The following is a 7,621-nucleotide window of genomic DNA, read 5'->3' on the forward strand; positions in this document are numbered from 1 at the left end:
GCTCTCAATTCCAATAGACAACTTTTTTTGTGGTTCTCTTATTGCGTTCCATGAAGTTCTTTTTTCCCTCACTTGAAGAGTTTGTATGTCAAAAGTATCAATCACTTTTCAATTATACATTGAAAATTTTCTGTCTATAATTCTATATTGTATAGGTTCTAAGTGATTCTTCATTGTTCCATAGACAATAAGTCACTCCTTTGTAGTTATATAACAAAATAGCTCCATGATTGAAGGGATTAAAAAAAGCTCCATAAACAGGAGAAAAACAATCAAAACAAGAAATAGAAAAAACCAAGATCAGTCACCAACTTCAGTTTACACCCAATAGAATTTTCTTGAACAAGAGGCCAAAAAACAGCTGAATAACAACCAACCAAATTCCCAATATTCCAACAAAGGGGAAGAAGAAACCCAATAGATTAGGAAAACAGAGAATCAAATTCATGTTAGAATTCCCAACAAATGGTATGGTATCATAAGACCAAAAAGAGAGGTCAAAGAACATTACCCATATCCCAAAACACCATAAATTGAACAAAAACAAGTACAGAATGTTACATTGACGACGGAATTACCTGAACGATGGCAGAGATTGGATTGAGAGAGACGACATCGGCGGCCGGAAATCAGATACGAGTGGGGGATGATGGAGGGAGAAAACGGCAACGATCGATCGGGTGGTGGAGGGAGAAAACGGCGACGATGGTGGAAGGCTTATACGGATAAGGTCGATCGGTTGGTGGAGGGAGAAAACGGCAACGATGGTGGATGGAAGGGAGAGAATGGCTGAGGTCGGACGGCTTTGAGAGGTGGGTGGCGGACGGAAACGACGGGTAAGGTATGCGAGTGGTGGAGGACGGAGGGAGACGACGGCGGAGATTGGATTGAGAGAGACGGCGTCGAAGGCAGGGAGGCGGCGCGAATGGTCAAGTTAGGGATTTTTTTTGACACTTGTAATTTGTGTCAAGAAATATTTTTTTTTTACTAAAATTTGAATAACCTTTTAATGACACTTTTATTATGTCGTTAATTAGCGACGCAATATTTTTGTCAAGGAAAATTGTGTCAAGAATTAATAAAATTATTTTTTTTTTGAATAACTTTTTAATGACACATAAATTTTGTCGTTAATTAGCGACGCAAATTTTTTGTCAAGAAACATTAAATAACAACGCAAAAAATGTGTCGTTAAAAAGTCTGCATTTGTTAGTTTTAACGACACTTTTTTCTTCCACCCCACCCTTTTTTACTTTTAATGACACAATAATTTGATTACTAGTGTCGTTGAAACCATTATTTGTTGTAGTGGGAATTAACAATGGCCGCCTGTAACGTAAAGAATGGATTGATCAGAAGATGTTGTAGGAAACATGTGATGGTGAAACACTTCTTTAAAAGCCAAGTGCAAATAAACCAATGCCAGATCAAACTAAAGGAATTATTAGAAATAAGAAACCAAAAACTATTTTTTTTTAACGATTTATCATTTTTGTAATATATAAAAATCAAACTAAAATTTGGTAATTAAGTGGAGGGGATAATGGGCCTTATCTGGTTAAATTTGCTTCATTTCCCACCGACTAAAATCACACACTGCAAAAGCAGAGCGTTAAGCTCATCAGAAATTCTGAATTTCACTCATCAAGAACAAATTCAAATTCCAAAAACCCCCATTTAAATGGCTTTTTCTATATGTTCTTCCACACCCATTTGCTGCTTTAATCACTCCAGCAATCCCAAACTCGATATCTTCTTCTCCAAATCAGTTATTCATGCATTTTTCTTTGTTCTGCTTTTGTTTCTGTTTTAAAATGTGTTTATGGCCCTTTCTTTTCGCATTTTGTAGGGGTTCTTGTTGGAAATTCAGTGCCTCAGAAGGCTTTTACGATAAATGAGGCGGTTCAAAGAACAAACCCCATTAGGCATTTGTCTTTTGAAGCCAAGGTATGGTTTCTTTGGGCATTTCTTTCCTATTTTACTTTTTTTAAGTGAAATCAGGGCTGTAAGATGAAACTGAGCAAATTAAGTTGGTTTTTGATGTTCAAGTTATAGAGAAAAAAGAAGGGAATATAGGTAGAATGGAGCGATATATTACCAGAATCAATCCAAAAAATTGCCACCATATTTTCCTAGGGCTCCTTTCTTATTCAAACACCCTTGAGTACAAGTATGGAAGATAATCGTATCTGTAAGATAATGTAAAGGATGAGTTTACACCATTGAATGACTAGTGAATAAAAGAAACAATGTTTAAGAATCAAACAACGGTCCAAGAAAATTATCCAATTTACGTTTTATTTTGAGAATCCAGATGACAAATTTCCTATATGAACATCCAATAACAACAAACAAACAGAAAAATGAAACGATGGAATGGCAAGTGAACACGAAGAGATGGAATGGCGAGTGAACACGAAGAGATGGAATAGGTAAACACACCAACCTCCAAAAAACTCAAGTGATGAAGATAATGGAATGGCGAGTGACGATGGAATGGCGAAGTGATGAAGACGAAGAGATATGCCGAGTTTGCAGACGAAGAGGTGAAGACTGAGAGGAGTCGAACTATCAAAGACAAGAGGAAATGAACCAGAGTCGACGAAGAAATAATTTTAACCTAATCGGTTAATTTTAAACCCAACCCGAATCAAATCGGTTCGGTTCAGTTCGATAACGCAGTTGTTACTAACCGGTCCAACCCAAACCGAACCGAATCGGGTCGGGTCAGTTTTTTCACCCCTAGTAAATACACAAGCTATAACATAATACCCAAGCTATAACAAAATATACCATCTAAACAGAATACACAAGCTATAACAGAACGCCACAAAATTAAAAATGCCAATAAAAAATGTCACAAAATTAAACAAAAATCAAAACATATTGGGTGAGTTAAGCTATATAAATTGGATCGAACTTACAGATCTGAAGAGTCGCGGGCAAAGAAAATCGGCCTAAGGAGTCACCGGCAAAGGAAATTTATATAGCTCAAAAGGGTCGTCGTTCAGGTCTGAGGAGTCGCTGCCGGTTTCAAACGCAGGGTTCGACCGTCCTTCGTGCAAGGTTGCTGGCAGGAAGAAGAACGATTGTCGCCCGGGGTTGCTGCCAGGAAGAACGCGAGGTTTGCGCCGTCCTTTGCATGGGGTTGTTGCCGTGAAGAAGAAGGACTATGGCGCGGGGTTGTTGCCGGGAAGAACGAGGGGTTTGCGTCTTCGTCCTTCGTGCAGAGTTTCTGTCGAAAAGAAGAACTGCTGGTCGTCGTTCGTGCAAGGTTGTCAGCGAAGGTTGGGGTTACCGGAGTTGGGTCAGTGAAGTAAAGGATTGAGGGTTTGTTTGTGTGCGTGAGAGAAAAGAAAGGAACGGCTGAAGAGAAAAAAGAAAAGAGAGGGAAAATTGAGCTTTTTTCTTTAAATTACTTTTGCCCACGTTATTATTCTTGCGTCGCCATATGTATAACTTTTGTGTCGCCAAAAATATGTAAAAAAAATATGAGGTTTTTTGCCACGTAAATTAGATCAGCAAAAATTTAAAATATCTGTCCATACACAAAACGTGGTCATAAACTACAATAAATGTCGCCAGAAATTTAAATTAAAAGTTTTTCTATACACCACACAACTTTTTGCCAACGTATATATTTTCATTGGCAAAAACTATGATGTACCCACACAATACACAACATGTTGCCCACGTAAATATTTTTGTTACCAAAAATGAAGATGTGCCCACACAAATGAATTTACGTCGGCACGTCATATCTTTGCCCACATTTTTTTCGTTGCCAGAAAAAACTGTCGCCAGAGCCAAAAAAATCTTGTAATGTCTAAATGATCATGTACAAAAAATAGCCAAATCTAAACGATCATGTAGCAAAAGAATCTTGAAAAATTCGTTTAGCCAAATCTAAACAATTGTGTACCAAAAGAATCTTGAAAAAATCGTGTAGCCAAATTTAAACGATCGTGCACCAATGAATCTTGAAAAATATAAGTCAAATCTCAACGATCAAATCTAAACGATCGTGTACCAAAGAATAGCTCTAAATCTAAATAATCGTGTTACCAAATTAAACGATCAGGTACAAAGAATCTTGAAAAAAATTCGTTTAGAATTTGCTATCAAAATCTAAACGATCAAATCTAAACGATTGTGTATCAAATAATAACCAAGTATAAATGATCGTGTAACCATGACGTGGTTGATGGGGCATTTTTGGTATTTTCCATTGTAGGCCTGTGAGCTTTTTTCATTTTCGAAATTATTCTATACAGTGTAAATATTTTACCGCTTTGTTATATTTTTGAAAAGACCCCTTTAAAGTACTTACGTTCGTTTGTAGCTTTTAATTATCTAATTGAATAGCGTATGGGACACCATTGTAAAAGGCAACTAAGAAATTTTGTAATTAAAAGCGTCATACCCCTCCTGAAGCACTTAGCTACCTGAATCGAGAGAAGTGTAACGTACAAAAGAAGTGTTAGCATCCATAGATGGGATGACACTCGACGCCTAGCTTAATATCTTAAAACTCACTGCAAGTTCCCATTCAAATTCAAACAACTTCAATGCCCAAGCTTACACCCAACACAACCCACTCTAACATGTAACTCTATTCCTTTTCCTCACCTAGTTTACACTTAGCAACCCAAATTTAGAATTATTGCAAACTCAACTATAACTGAAAGAGAGAGAAACGACCAACAACAATAATGAATATTAAACATTTAACTTTAGTTTGACATTCTTGAATCTAAGAGTTACTAAATATTGTCCTATGTTCCCTGTGGAGATGACCCAGTCTTGCCATTTATACTATGTTGTAGTGTAGATAGCATAGATTAGAGTTTTTTACAAATTTTATTTGAAAATTAAAGGTTTGTGAGTGTCAGGGAACGACCAACTCCGAGTTGTCAATTTGAAAAGAGTTTGAAGAAAAAAGAAAGACAAAAAAAATACCCCTAAACTTGTAGGGTGTGTTTAGGCCTCGGGTATAGGGGGAAAAGGAAAAGAAAATTGGACCAAACCTTGTTTGGCCCCAGTATTATGTTAAAAGGGGATTAGGAAAACCCTAATCCCTATATCACCTATATTCTCCTACACATAACCCGTCGCTGCCTCTTTTAACTCTACCAAATTCCGGCCAAAATCCTTCATTTTTCCTGTGTTTTTCGTTCCATTTTCCTCGCATTATCTTCCTATTTTTGTGTGATTATCTCGATTTTGCCTATCTCTTCTCCCTTCCTCTTCAAGTTGATTTACATTTCGTTCGTCCCTTTTTTGAACGATCTGTCCGTGTTGTTCGTGTTCCATTTTTTGTCCTAATCTCCCCGAAATGCCTTTCATCTTCTCTATTTTGTATTCCGTTGATCGGTTGCGACGAACGTGCATCACCTCCGACACGCTTCTCATCCTCTCTCCATATTTCCATACCATTTCGTCTACCGAACAACCCTTGCCGCTCCCCACTCTTGCCGGTCGTATAACCATTTACTACATTTTTTTTTGTACTGAACAGGTATGTTGTCATACATGCTACACTAAATCGGTAAAAGGAAGTCAAGTAGGGGCATGGGAGCATGGCAAAGGTTCTCAGTGTGCACCAAAGGTATGGTCAGCCTATGATGAGTATTATGGTAGTGTGTCTGATTTTATTTTTTCATGTTTCTTCTTATTTTGGGTTGATTATGCATTCCTTTTTCTATTGCCAGTGATGAGTTGAATTATATATTCATGATTCCGTTAATTTTTTTTTAAAATCTTCGATTCTGAACTTCTTTAACCATCATCACTCTCTGTTCTTGACGTCCATATGTGATCAATTGTGGGTCAATTATGCATATCTTTTTTCATTGGCAGTGATGAGTTTAATGTTATGCAAGATTCTGTTCATAATTTTTTTAATGCTTGCTTTCTAAACATCTTTAACCATCATCACTCTCTGTTCTTGACATCCATATGTGATCAATTTTCTTTTTGCTTCCTCTGTGATCATTTATGTTGCAACTCTGTCTTCTGAACATGGATTTCTTTTACAAATTGTTCAATTTCAATTGTTGCCTACGGTATACTTGTGTTGAAAAAAATGACCGCCTTTTGTTTTTAGGGTTTGACTGCATTTCTAAAATCCCCTATTTTATGGGATTCTTGTTGGACTTAATTAATGGTTGTTGCCCTATTTGTTATCATACTCCCTTTACTATACATTTGGACCTTCCTCCTTGCATTTCATGCCCGACTGTCTTTTCGTTTTGGTATACTTCCAGTCCCATTTGGTATGTTCATAAAATTTAATTTGTTTGGTCTACTTGCTTTCCATTATATTTGCCACTTTAGCCACTATTTTCAGTACTTTACAATTCAATCATTTTTAATCTAATACTTTACAATTCAATCATTTTTACTCTAACTTTTAAAACCACACTTCATATATATCTTCTATGGTGAAAGATACAGTTATTTCAACCCTTTTGTTTTGTCTTCTTTGCCACTGTCTATAATTATTTACAATACGCCTGAGAAAGAACATTTGTTTTCTTCCAGTTTTGAATGCTCTATTGCTCTTCGTTTGATGAATCTTTGTTATGTTCTTCAAATTTTCCCTACTTATTTGTTTTTTACAAAACATATCTGGTTGTTGTACTTTGTTTTCTCCCTATGGCTTCTTTTTGTTGTTGTACTCTGTTTTCTCCCTGTGGCTTTTTTTCCTCATGCATTGTCACAACAAATAAGTGATGTTTTCAATGGTCTATGTTTCTTTGTGCATTGTGTTGTCGCACTGGCGACGGTTTTGTGAACATGTTGATCTCTATTTTATGTCTCTTTGGTTGCTTCTGTTTTACATATGATGTTATCGAGTCCACCACACTAAATTCTACCGCAAATGCATTCTTCTTGAACGTCTTTGAGGTAATTTATTAACTCTAAGGCAACTTCCTTTCCCATACATTATGTACTAACACATTCATTTTTTGTACGGTTCCATGGATTTGTAAGTTTTCATTTCTGGTTAAGGTATGTTTTATTTGCGTTTTTTCGTTTATTTTTTACAATACATAATCTTTACGGGCACGCATATGTAATGACAATGTCATTTCTTGTCTAAATTTTCAGGTTGTCGTACTTAAAGCATTCGTAAACGAGGTACAAGGGCTTTAAACCTCATTCATTTATGAAGTTGATGTATATGTGGTCTACTTAATTATTTTTGTAATGAATTCTTTTCTTTCGTTATTATTGATTTATGTTTCTTGTATCAAACGCTTCGCATTATAGCTTATAAATCGTATTTTTCTTACTATGTTAAGTGATACTATTCTTTATTCATTTCTTTCCATACCATATTTGCCACTGCCCGTATGTATGAATAGCATATTCATTACTTAGCTACTGTTTTGAAAGTAACTAGTATCACATGTAACTATTAGGACTAAAAACGTAATAACGTAACAAATTTTATCATACATCAAACTTAATTAATATAATATTATTGAGACATTGATGTATGTAACTTGGGTGGTATTAAGTAATGTTAAATGATAGTTTTTATGGTATTAAGTAACCTACTGAGGACCAATGTTAAAATATATTATTTTATTTTTTACAAATAATTTGGGTGGTA

General features: G+C 35.8%; 1 long non-coding RNA gene across 1 annotated transcript; it reads left to right on the forward strand.

Moving 5' to 3' along the window:
• The first annotated feature begins 1,544 nt into the window (after nucleotides 1-1,544).
• On the forward strand, nucleotides 1,545-7,300 carry LOC107990962 (uncharacterized). Its single transcript, XR_001762818.2, has 3 exons — nucleotides 1,545-1,947; nucleotides 5,519-7,014; nucleotides 7,114-7,300. It is a non-coding gene; the product is annotated as an uncharacterized LOC107990962 (long non-coding RNA).
• Nucleotides 7,301-7,621: the final 321 nt, after the last annotated feature.

The sequence above is a fragment of the Cucumis melo genome, chromosome 6 (assembly GCF_025177605.1).
Source record: "Cucumis melo cultivar AY chromosome 6, USDA_Cmelo_AY_1.0, whole genome shotgun sequence".
NCBI classification, from domain to species: domain Eukaryota; kingdom Viridiplantae; phylum Streptophyta; class Magnoliopsida; order Cucurbitales; family Cucurbitaceae; genus Cucumis; species Cucumis melo.